We start from the raw sequence: 13,509 nt of genomic DNA on the forward strand, positions 1-13,509 counted from the left end.
CTAAGCCATTTGATCAGTGCCAGCTCCTCTAACGAGACTTCCCTGACCGCCCTGACCAGGTCTAGGTCATTGGACCCCTCTCAGAGGCCCCTGGGCATAGCTCTCTTCCAGCACCTGTCACACTTCATGTCTTAAAGGGCACCCTAACACATATATGGCATAACACTGAATAAAAACATTTGCTCGCAGAGGTAGCTACTATTCTGAGTTGATGGCCATTATTCCGTGCGATTCTGTATCAATCAGCTGCACACAGATGTACAGCTATACGGCCTGTGCCATGATTGGGTATGTTTTTAAAACATTATATGGAATTATGCTGAAAATATCCTTCTGTGATGTGCACTGATGCTCAACGTTTGTGAGATGGCCCCCATGTTGTCTCCTTGCGTATACGACATATTCAGGCTTGAATCTACAGTAGATTCTTCTCATTGACGCATTTTTTTCAAGCCATGTTTTGAGATAATTATGCCACGAACCTTCTTGTACTTTCGCTGCACTAGCAGGGCACGTAGAGGTACAATCGCTGGGGCATAAAGTATGATTGAGCTAAGCTTTAATAAATATTGCCAAACTGCTCTCCAAAGCAGTCGTAGGGATTTACACTCCCATCATAATTGTGTGGGATTTGCCCTTGGTCTACATACTCTCCAACACTTGGGATGGTTGGATTTAAAATCGGGTGGGTCTTGGGGCGCCTGGGCGGCTCAGTCGGTTGCGCGCCCAACTTCGGCTCGGGTCCCGATCTCACGGTTCGTGAGTTTGGGCCCCGCGTCGGGCTCTGGGCTGACCGCTCAGAGCCTGGGGCCTGTTTCGGATTCTGCGTCTCCCTCTGCCCCTCCCGCGCTCGTGCTGGGTCTCTCTCTCAAAAATAGAGAGACAGTCAAACTTTTTCAAAAGTCTGGTGGGTCTTGTGCCGCTTCTATTTGGTTTCACGTGGGGAGCATCAGAAGGAAATTGAATGGAGGGCAGAATTGTTGTTCCTTCAGTCCCTTCTCTGTGAGGCCATCACAGCACGAGCTAGAATCATGCCTTCACTGTTATTGGAATGACCTTTTGCTTACTGATTTGTGGGCATGCTGTACATATTCTGGTCTTTTCGGGGGGGGGGGGGAGGAACGTGCATGGCAAATATTTTCTCCCAGCGTGTGGTGTGTCTTTTCACTTAAAAACCTATTTTTTTTTTGTATTAAAATGTTTAAAAATGACAGTGCTTCTAGTTATCAGGTTGTTACTTTCACAGTCTGGGTTTCCTTTGTCTTCTTAGCTATCTCCCTAAAGTCATAAGGATCTTTTCCTGGATTTTCTTCTAGAAGCTTCACAAGTGTTGCTTTTCATATTAGACCTTCGAGCCACCTGAAAGTGAGTTTCGTATGTCGTGTGGAGTAGAAATCCACATGCGCTTAATTTTCACACGGGTAGCCAATTTTTCCAGAACAACTGTGTGAACTGTTCTCCTTTTCCTACAGTGAAACCCTTCACGTTTCTGCTTCAGCCCACGCCTCTCTTTACCGCTCCGGGTTTAGCATATATGCTGACAAAGCGGGCCCTCACACTTCACTTTATTATCTGGTTTTGTATCTCCCTGTAATAATTTCCTATTGCTGCAATAACAGATTGCCACAAACTTCAAGGCCGAGAACGACACAGACGTGTCCTCTGAACTGTAAGTTCTAGAAGCCAGAGGTCGCCAGTCAGTCTCGCTGAGCTGAAACCAAGGTGTCCGTGGGGCCAAGCTCAGCCACACACTGGCTGATGGCACTGAGCAGGTCCTTAATTTCTAGGGGCTTCCATTTCCCCACGCATAAACTAGGACAACACGTTTCTGGCCAATTTCCTGGTGCTGAGAACGAAACAGGAGAGCAGGAACAAAAACACGTTTCGGGCAAAGGAAATCTGTCCTTCTTGGAACAGTAAGGACAAATAAGGAACATTTTTGTCAACGTTTTTATTTATTTTTGGGACAGAGAGAGACAGAGCATGAACGGGGGAGGGGCAGAGAGAGAGGGACACACAGAATCGGAAACAGGCTCCAGGCTCTGAGCCATCAGCCCAGAGCCCGACGCGGGGCTCGAACTCACGGACCGCGAGATCGTGACCTGGCTGAAGTCGGACGCTTAACCGACTGCGCCACCCAGGCGCCCCAATAAGTAACATTTTTGAAAGGAACCGGAGCCTCTGCCGCTTTACAAAGTGGTTGAGAAAATAATTATCTAAAATATAAAGGCATTCCGCCAAACCCCAGTTTCCTGTGGCTCCCGGGGCCTCCTAGCAAAGTTCATTAACTGGCTGTTGCCATATTTTACTTGCGATACCTCCCGTCACCCCCATCACTCTGATTTTTTACGTGCAGAAGTGGCTGCCTTTGTATTTCATGTCTCGTTTCCAATAGCGAGAGTCATATAGCGCGGTGACATGAATAATAGCCCATCCGCCACAGCATATACTACACCTCATAGTACGATTCACCCATGTGGCTTTGGTAGTGCCAGGTGCCTTGATTTGAAGTTCTGGAAGTCTCCGGCTTCCCTTTATATTAACTGGGAACATGTCCTGTCAGTCCTCTTTTTTTTTTTTTTTTAAGTTTATTTATTTTGAGAGAGAGAGAACGCAATCAGGGGAGGGGCAGAGAGAAAGGGAGAGCGAGAGCGAGAGAATCCCAAGCAGGCTCCGAGCTGTCAGTGTGGAGCCTGACGCGGGGCTCGAACCCACGAACCCGGGAGATCGCGACCTGAGCAGAAACCGATTGCTGGACGCTTAACAGACTGAGCCCCCAGGCGCCCCTGTCCTGTCAGTATTCTAAAGCCCGGTGGCTTTGGACCGAAGCGGTGCTATATTTTGAGGGAGGGCCAAGGACCGCCTGACATTTAGTTTAGTACAGAACTCTGGTTTGTAGCCGCATTCAATCCCTGTCTGAGTTTTCATGCCCTTGTTTACATAAGAAATAACCGTTGCGGTACAATTTACATAGTTCCTGGTTCCACAGAGTATTCCGTTTCCTTTCTTCATTTTCGTTTTGAGAGAGCAAGGCTGAGTTAGAAGAGCCACCACCAAAAGACTGTTAATTGAATGACCAGTCTGTACAGTAATCGATGGTCATGCTGAGGCCAATCCCATTTATGGCTCGTCGCCTTAGTTGTAGCTTTAAAACAAAACAAAACAAAAATCCCCCAGCACTTTCCGGGAGATTCTTTCTTCAAGTCTGGGAGATAGTCTCTTCGTTCCAGGACATCAACCATTTTCATATCCCTATGCCCCTAAAGTCGTGTATCTACAGAAGAGTCAATTCTCTATTTTTAGCCAGAAATTTCTCGAGCCCTTGCCGCGTGTCGACGGCTGCCGAAGTGACTGCACTGTTTGGCTGAGTTAGAAGGCAAACGACGAGCTTCAAAGCTTGTGAAGTGAAAACCTAAAACGAAAACGTCCAGGCCAACGAGGCCGAGGTACCCGGAAAGTTTTCCCAAATGCCGTGTCCAGAAAGCAGTCATTGGGAAAGCCAGCAGCAAGGGGCAGCGAGAGCCACGGTGCACACGGCCTCAGGAAGGGACGGGGAGTTGAGAGGGACTGGCCGGATCTCCCGTTTCGGCCCACAGCCACTAGCCCCCGCACGAGGCGACCCTGGCTGCCTCTAGTCCCTCTGGCCTGCAGAGTTGGTAAATCTGAAGTGCCTCCTGCATCCACTCCTCTCTGGGTACAGTAAGAGGGAGACAGAACTGTGTGGCCTGGGCTCCAGACTCCAGACTCCAATTTCGGACCGTCTAGTTAGGGAGTGAAGATAGCGACGCACGACAATCCGACACTGAAAGTTTGTGCCACGTGCCAGATGAGAGGTGAGCTTACACAGGTTAGGGGAGCTCATGATTCCCCATCGGTCGGGGCCCAATTTCTACCTTCCTCCCCTGACTTCACAAGCTAGGGCAAGTTCTTTCAGTGTCGGCTCTCCCGAAACCTGCGCTTTCCTTGCTACTCCTTTTCTGGAGTCTGCAACTCTCCGTGATAATCTGCTTTGTGGTTGGTCACCTCCGTTGTATAAGCTGTCATCAGTGGGAAAGACCGACGACCGCTTTTCTGCTCACCACTGTTATCTCCAGCACCTAGGAGAGTGTTTACCATCCCTCTTGTGTTTTCCATTTAGTATACTAATATCTTTAAATTAACTTTATGTATGTATGTATGTGTGTGTGTATTTCTCGAGAGAGAGAGAGGGCACAAGTGAGCAAGGGGCAGAGAGAGAGAATCCCAGGAGGGGTGGGGGAGGGGGGCAGAGACGGGGGGGAGAGAGAGAGAGAGAGAGAGAGAGACAGGACTCACCTAATACAGGCCTCGAACTCACGAACGGTGAGATCATGACCTGAGCCGAAGTCAGATGCTTAACGACCAAGCCACCCAGGTGCCCTCTTTTCAATTAACTTTAGATATGATTTACATACAAATACACTGAATACATTGAAATGTACAAGTTCTGATAGACACATACGGCCACGGAACCACCACCACGACCAAGATACGGACCATTTCCATCACCCCAAAAAGTCCCCTTGAGCCCCTTGGCAATCCATCCCTCTCTCTGACCCTGGCCTCAGGCAACCGCTCATGTTTTTGTCCGCGTGTCCTGGAATTTCTACAAATTTTCATTTTCTAGAATTTTTGGAGTTTCGTATACATGGAATTGCACGGTACCTAGCTGCTCTCATTCGGCATGATTTTGAAAACCCTTCATGTAACTGTGTTGCCACAGTAATTTGTGTGCCTCCTCCGACAGCATTTTCTGACGAGGAATGCATTTCTGTTTTATCATCATATTTTCCCGTGTATTATTTCAATCATGTTTTCGTGCCGAATAAGCAAATGTGCTCCAAGTGGGGTGTGAAATTTTGTAGTTTGTTAAGAAGCAGGAGTCCTCGGCAGAGGCTTCAAAACTGTCGTCATTGTTAAATGAACTCAGGGAAAGTACTGGACTGAGTCTCATGTGATTTTATACACTTGGACCTCTGGAGTCAACTTTCTTCTTTTTTTTTTTTTTTCCTTTTGGCGAACTCTGTAGGATCTATTAGGCACTGCTTTTACCCTGTAATCTGGCTGACTGAGCGCTTGTACCAGGAGCAGGAAATGTGTCACATCTGTCATTTGCTTGTCATTAATTTGCACTTAGGTTATTTGTGTTAGCCTGGAAGCTGAGTTTCTTGGAAGGAGTCTTTTTTTTTTTCTTTTAAGTTACTCGTCGGTTTTGTACAAGTTGCTTTCTTTCAAGCGGGGTGTTTGAACATCCACAGGTCGAATTAGCTGGGCCCACACAAACTGTAATTAATTGTGATCAGGGGAAAGTCCAAGGGCACCTCCGGAAACCCTTGTGTGTGGCAGACCTCCAGCTCTTTCCCTAAAACGCGTCGCCTCCCTTACGCAATAGATGGTCGCATCAATACGAGCGAGGGTGCCCGCGTGCATCCACATATACAACACAAATAGAGCTCTTTTTCTTACTATTCGAGCTAGAACATACGGATCGGACATCCCTCATTTTGAAGACCGTTGCTAAGAGGTGGAGAGCTCCCGACACCCGCCGAGCAGGAGATGGCAAAGGGTATGAGAATTCGATGCACGTAGTGATACCGCAAAGCCTGCGTTGCAAGGACGAGGAGCGACTGCAGGCAGGGCGAGGACGTGGAGGTTGTGTTTGTTTTTATCTCCGTTTAATTTTTAGTTAGTGTATCTAGGGAATATGCGCCCAAAGGAAACTACTGAAAGGAACGAAATGGACAAAGTCCCCCTCCTGTCCTCAACTTCCGGCCCAGCGCCTTAGCTCAGAACTGCGCTTCTGGATAGTTTCTGTGTGTCTCCGGCGCCTACACGTTCGCCTCTGCTTGTGCGTCTGCATCAATGTGGCGAGCTGTTCCCGCCGAAGGTTGCTTTTCCACGTAACAACATACCTTAGACATCTTTCTACGTTTATAAATGTAGAACCACCTGACTCCTCTCCGGGGCTGAGTGTCCTATTACCTGGATATGCCATAATTTTTTAACCAGTCACCTTTTTTTTCCATTTAGATTCTTCTAGAAATGCCCTAATAGCGGGGCGCCTGGGTGGCTCCGTCGGCCTAAGCGTCCAACTCTTGGTCTCGGCTCAGGTCATAATCCCACGGTTCATGAGTTCAAGCCCCACGTCAGGTTCTGCGCTGCCAGTGTGGAGCCTGCTTGGGATTCTCTCTCACTCCCTCTCTCTCTGCCCCTGCCCTGCTCGCTCTCTCGTTCTCTCAAAATAAATAAACATTTATACAAAATTTTTTTAAAGAAATACTGTAGTGGCCACATGTATCCACATGGCTTGCACAGGATCATTTTTAGAAGCAAAATTTGCCAGATAAGAGCATGTATCAGTTTCGATTGTTGCATGACAAACCTCCCTATAAAACGAAAGTCATCTATTCATGATCTTGTGGGTTGGCAATCTGGGCAGGGCTCAGCTCTGTTCTACATTCCGCCAGTTGGACCCACTTACGCATTTTCCCTCGGCTAATGGGTTGGCTGGCGAGCTGGTTGGTCCTAGATGTCCTCCCTACCCCATCACGGCTCTGGCTGTAAGGACTGCTCCAGCTGAAAAGGCTGAGGCTCTCCGTGTCACCACATGATCTCTCTCTCCCTCCCTCCCTCTCTCTCTCTCTCTCTGCCCCTCCCCCTGTTCACACTCTCTCTCTCTCAAAATAAAGAAGTAAACTTAAGAAAAAAAATAGAACCAAGCCTACACCAGCTTTTTTGGAAGTTGCGTTTCGTACTTTATTCCTATCTACTTTCAGTAAATGAAAACCCTATGTGTGTGTGTGTGTGTGTGTGTGTGTTTCAAGTATGTTCCTTTTAGTACTATGCCAGGACATACTTGAAAAATCCTGTCCTTTCAATCCAGGAGGTGTTTTTTTTTTTTTTTTGGTCACTTTCCATGTGACAATCCTTTATTAAAAACAAAATGAAATGAGCTTAATTAATAAAGTCTCATTCATATTCCTAGAAAGTGGCATCACCACTACCTAGCCATCCAATTTCCAAATGATAATTTAGGCATCACATACTTTACAAGGGAAAGAACAAAACACGAGATGCTCTGCAAAAGTGTTCTATCTTGCTTTCTGTCCTGAGACAATAGGTGTGTTGGTAACTTTGTAATTTTTTTTTTAAGTACAGAAGAAGCCCACCTCTCAGTGTCCCAAACGGAAAAGGGAAACAGGTAATTAGACGACTATCATCTTGGTTATAGGAGTTAAGTGTGCTCTCCCCTAAGATGCAATAAATAATGTTCAAGGAGCCTGGTTCTCCTGAGAAGGCAGACAGGAGAGGGTGGGGTTTACACCTTCCAGACTTTTAATTATTTTTTTAACATTTATTTATTTTTGAGAGAGAGACAGCATGAGCAGGGGAGAAGCAGACAGAGAGGGAGACACAGAATCGGAAGCAGGCTCCAGGCTCTGAGCCATCAGCACAGAGCCCGACGCGGGGCTCGAACTCACGAACCTCAAGATCGTGACCTGAGCCGAAGTCAGACACTTAACCGACTGAGCCGCCCAGGTGCCCCCCAGACTTTTTTTGAAAGAGAAAAACCTATTACCAGGGTTGGGTTTTAAGACCATTACATGTAAAAACTAATTGTTCTTTACTATTATCTTTATTGTCTTTTGTGGGGAAACTTTCAACTTTCTTTTTGACTCCAAAATCTTCCACTTGCTGCCTTATGAAAATAACCAATTAATTAATTCAGGGGCTGAAAAGAAGTGTCCCTTGATCTTTGACTAAGAATTCCCCTGAAATAAGAAGCTGGCTTTTTCTCCACATAAATATGAAATGTTTATGTTTGTTTACATCAATCCAGGGTCATCTTCCAGATTCAGATGAAGAGTCTGGCTTGGAGAGATCTCGAAGGCCCCCGATTTTGTCATAACCATGCATTTACTGTCCCTACCAGATTCTTGTGATAGGCAGACTTTATGTATATGTTATGAATGTCCTCCTCCAAGTCATTAAAAAATTGTTGAACGAGACAAGCCCAAATTTTCAGCTCTGCAGTATGACACTAGAAAGTTCCCTCCAGGATTGCAGTTGAGCCATCGTCAGCACCTTTTGGCCCAGGCTTCCACAGCTCATCCAAAAGGACATCATGAAAAAACACTAATATCTGCTTGCCCGATGCCTGCTTCGCCCTTCCTCTCTGAATTCCTACGTTTAACCTCAGCAGGCTTAAAGTTCTTCCACGGACTGGTGTTTACTTAACCTTCATAAGGAAAAACGTTTTTAATGCAGAGACATGTTTAAATGTCCGTAAAGTTCCTTCATTAAAAACTGCCAAATTCATCTGTACGCCCAATAAATTGAAATAGCCCGATGCACACTATTCTTAGCTCAATCTGCCAGAGCACATTTGCATAATATCGCAATGTACTGATTTCAGCTGTTTGTAATATCAGGACCAGACGGAGCAAGGCCAGGAAACAGAGTGGAACCAGCGACGAATTGCTACGGTACCGCTTTTCATTAATGAGAAGCTTAAAGAATGGCCTCTAAAAAATAACACTTGTCAGAGCCTTAAATGGGTACTGTCTAAGGAGTATTGATTGATCTCTACTAGCCAGGAAATTAGAAAGAGCAGAGTCAGAGTGGAACCATTCATCTTTGTCAATACAAGGAATCTCCGTTTCTATTGGAAACCATCTCTCTCCTGGTTCATAGGATATAGTCTTCAAGAACTGGATATCCCGCAGCAGTTTTCATGTGCTGTCTTGGAAAGCCCTCCGGTCGCGATAATTACGTATGCTGCTACTTGTCATCTGAAACCGCTTTCAATCACATTCACCTACCAACGCCAAGTGCCACGGAAGTCAAACGCCGGCACCCAGGAGTTGCTTCGTATTATAACGTTTAAAACGGGGGGGGTAGTTGTCGTAATGTCAACGAAAACTCAAAATCACATTCTGTTGTGGTGTCTCGATGGCGATCTTTTCCCTAGAGCGTAAGTGCCGTGGAAGCAGGGATGTCACTTTGCTCGATGCCACGTCGCCAGCACCTAGAAGAGTGCCTGACACATAGCAGACACTCGATGATATTCGTGGGCTGAATAAATGGATTAATGGATAACCGCTTCAACACATATCTACCGAGTTTCTACTGTGAGCCAGGCACCAGGTAGCATGCTCTCGGGAATAGTCGTTCTTTTATTCAACACACATTGAGTGCCTACTGTGTCTCAGGCACCGAGCTAGGTTCTACGGGTCTGACTATGGAGAATTTAGGGTGGCCTCGTAGAGCCTGTAGCTCAAAGACAAGTAGCCTGAAGTAGAAGATGGATTCTCTGCTCTTGGGAGCCATTTTATTTTATTTTGAGAGAGAGAGTGTGTGTGTCTGTGCACGCATGAGCAGGGGAGGGGCAGAGGGAGAGGGAGAGAGAGCATCCCAAGCAGGCTCCGCACTGTGAGCACGGAGCCTGACATGGGGCTCGAACCCACGCGCTGTGAGATCACGCCCCGAGCCGAAATCAAGAATCAGAGGCTGAACCGACTGAGCCACCCCGGCGCCCCGGGAGACAGCTATTTTTCAAATCGAGTTGAGAAGGCAAGGCATACATGCAAGGAAGTTAAATAATGAGACTTTCTAACATACAGAATTCAAAGGTGGTCAATCCCTTTTTCGCTTGTAGTTCTAAGGCTTACAGACTCTGCCTGCAATTAAGTTCATGTCCGGTGTTGTTCTCTGAGGGCTCAAAGGCTCTTACCTCAAACATTTAATCCCATCCTTTCCTTTCTCCTTCGCTCTATCTTGTTTTCATTGATCATTTTGGTTTTCCTGTGTCCTGTGAACCCCCAATCAAACAGGAAACAAAATAAAGTGTGATGCGTCTTGTTTACTTTAAGATATCCCAACCTTTCTGCCTACACCACCAAAAGCAATCAAACTTCAAAGTCTGTTGGCTGTATCGTCTCAGCACTTTTAATTTAGATGTAGTTACATTTGCATAACAGTTTAGCTGTGAATTTGGCACGAAATTTCTGAAGAGTTATTTTGGTTCTACAGAGAGCGTGCCCAATGTCTAATAAGCAGATCTCCTGTGCAGTATTGCATTTTTATCTTTACAAAAAAAGTACCCTGGAGGCTCATACCTTGGCAAAAGCTTTTTTGCTAACAAATAATACGATTAGTAGCATTGCTTTTCCTGAGAGCGATAATGTGGTGAAGCCTGTTGAATTTTTGAAACCATAGTAACAATACAAGAGAAACTCAATGAAAATGATATTTCAAAATTTTGTATGGTTTACTTTTCTGATTATCAAAGAAATGTATATTCATAATTACACATTTGCAAGGTGCCGCAAAATATAGAGAGGGTAAAAATCACTCATAATCCTACCACCTGAAGCTAAGCACTTTAATATATTGCAGTAAGTTCTACTTATTTTTTGCTGTGTGTGTGTGTGTGTGTGTGTGTGTGTGTGTGACAAATTCGGGAGTATATGCCTCAGACCGGGGATGGAAAATTGGTGGTCTCTCACACGTTCTTCTGGTTATTAGAGACAATGATGGACTGATGGGGATTCTTCGACCAGGATCCTATGATGGATTACTAATGTCTGCCTTCTTTCTTCCATTGTTTCATCCTTTCTTTTTCATAACTTTTTATTGTAAACAATTCAACCATGAAATAAACAAAATGATGCAACGAAACCCCATGTACTCACCACCTAGCTTCAACTACCAACATTCTACAGCTGTCCCCCCACTTGCCAAGCTACTTATTACCCTCATACACTTGTTTTGTAAGCAAAAATGGCCTCTGTTAACGTGTGCGCATTTCAGCCGCACGATTTTAAAAGATGGATACATCCGTGTACCGCACACCTATATCCAGAAAGTTTCCTCCCTCGTCAGTCCTGCCCCTCCTCTACCTTGGAGGCAACCAGAATTCTGACTCTTCCAGAACTTCGTATGCCCATACATATACAGTATATACTCTCTCGCGTCTGGCTCTTTTAGTCAGCATGGTACCTGTGAGATCCATCCTTGTTATCGTATCCGCAGTTCATTTGTTTATCGTTGAATTTATGAGTATGCTACGGTTTCTTTATCCATTTTTCTGTTGATGAACACCTCAACTCTTTCTAGTTTGGGTTATTGTGACTGGAAGTGATAAAGACATTCTAGTGCATAGTGTGTGTGTGTGTGTGTGTGTGTGTGTAAATAGATTTTTACATTTGTTGAATACCCAGAAGAAAAATGGCTGGGTCAGAGGGTAGTTATATGTTCAGTTTTATAAGAAATTGTCAGGCTTTTCTCCCTGGTGGCTGTACCCTGTTTTCACTCTGCCAACAACATACGAGAGTTCTGGGTGCCCTACACCCTCGTCCACATCAGGTGTTCTCAGCCATTCTGCTCTGATCATCAGGATGAGCGAGTGCCTAGCTCACGCGTATCTAGGCTGGGGCCTGATCAGGGCCCGGTGAACCCCAGCGACACCTCAGTGAGTGGCTGGAGGGTGGGGAGAGTGGGCAGCAGTGAGCACTGGCGACTGGTGTCTTGAGAGGCTCCGGCCGGCTGGACATTCAAGGTAGGCCAGTCACCATGTCTGGAAAAAGAAGTGGTCAGAACGCCTACGCACTTAGGAAGCAGACCTTTCCCTGCCCCCACAAAAACGTGAGCCACGAGGAACCTCTCCTGAGGGAGAACCAACCCCCTCAACCCCTGAGCTTGTCTACCCAGGTTTGCCTCTCAGCCATTCTGGAACACGGAGCCGCCAACGTTCTGGATCTGGTGGCCAACGAGGTGCCCAGCAACTGCGGGCTTCAGGGGGCCATGAACAACAACCTGCAATGCAGCCCCCTCTTCGAGGATGACACCAATTCTCAGGTTGCCGACATGTTCTAATCCAGCCTGGGACGCCTGGGTCCCAGAGCCTGAGAAAAGTCCCGGCAACCTCGTCAAGTGCTGACACCTCTCACAGAAGCCCCATGAGGTTAACACCCGCACACACCATGAAAGAATTGAAATCTGTGGGCATGCTTCTGGCTCCCTTCAATATTAGTCATACTAAGTTGAAGTCGTCTGTGAGTTATCCGAGAGATTAAGTTCCACAGAGAGTTGGGGGGGGCGGGTAGAGGATGTGGTCAGTGGGGGGTACTCGAATTAGTGGGTTCAGAGGAGCAGTTGCTAATGGTAGCAGTGGGGGGGGGGCGTGGTGGGAGTGCCCGGCTGAGGTAGTGGGGGAATGAAGGCGTCCATATTGGGTCTCAGGAAGTAAGGCCTTCCGAGGCCAGAAAGTGGACGGCAGGGTGGGGTGGGGTGAGGTGGGGGGGCCTCCTAGGCTTGTTGAATTCCTAGAACGAAGGTGACAGCAACGGAGGTGAGGGGAGAGGGTTGTATAGCAACGGGCTTGAACTTAATGGCACAGAGGTTTTACATGAAGATTGAGGAGGAGTGATGAAGGAAACAGAAAACAGAGATACAAAGAAATCATGGGTATGTTAATTTTATTTATTACTTATTTATACCCTGTCTCGTTCCAAACAAGGACTGGAAGCAGGGATTCTTCAATAGCACTGTGATTTTTCCAGGGGAATATACCCTTCTGTCCTCTCTTGTGGACACATAAATAGGAATATTACATACAGGCTACTCTCTGGCCTAAGACATGTAAGCCAAGCAGTTCTCAATGGTTATTAAATATTAACGAATGGATTCGTTAATGTATTCCGTTGTAAATACAATTATCAATCTCATTCTCCGATGAAACACCAATGAGTCTACTTATATGTTTGAGAGAACACTACAGCTGGGACACCTAGGTGGCTCAGCGGGTTAAGGGTCAGACTCTTGATTTCAGCTCGGGTCATGATCTCACAGTTCATGAGATCAACCCCGCATCAGGCTCTACACTGAGTGGGGGGCCTGCTTGGGATTCTCTCTCCCTCTCTCTCTGCCCTTCCCCCTCTCTCTCTCTCTCTCTCAGTAAGTAAATGAACATTAGGAAAAACCCCCCACCAGACTTGAAAGTGGCTGAATGAGGGTTTTAAAAGGTGAAGGTAGGGGTGTCTGGGTGGCTCAGTCGGTTGAGTGTCCAACTTCAGCTCAGATCCTGACCTCACAGCTGCACGGACAACGCAGAGCCTGCTTGGGGTTCTCTCCCTCCCTGCCCTCCCCCACTCGTGCTTTCTCTGTCAAAAATAAATAAACATTAAAAAAATGAGACAAAATAAAACGTGAAGGTATATTCTTCGTAAATTGCGTTTCAAGTGAGAAGAAATTTTAACTCTTGGGGCGCCTGGGTGGTGCAGGTGAAACATCGAACCTCCTCTCAGTCCTGATCTCCCGGTTCGTGAGTTCAAGTCCGCTATGGGGGCGCACGAGCCCTGATTCGAGTGAGCATGGGCCCCGCATCAGGGGAGCTCAAACCCCACTTTGAGTGAGCCCCGCTTCGGGTTCCACACTCTCTCTCCCTCTCTCTCTCTCTCTCTGCCCTTCATGGGATTCTCTCTCTCTCCC

This window comes from Prionailurus bengalensis, chromosome X (assembly GCF_016509475.1).
Source record: "Prionailurus bengalensis isolate Pbe53 chromosome X, Fcat_Pben_1.1_paternal_pri, whole genome shotgun sequence".
Classification (NCBI taxonomy): Eukaryota; Metazoa; Chordata; class Mammalia; order Carnivora; family Felidae; genus Prionailurus; species Prionailurus bengalensis.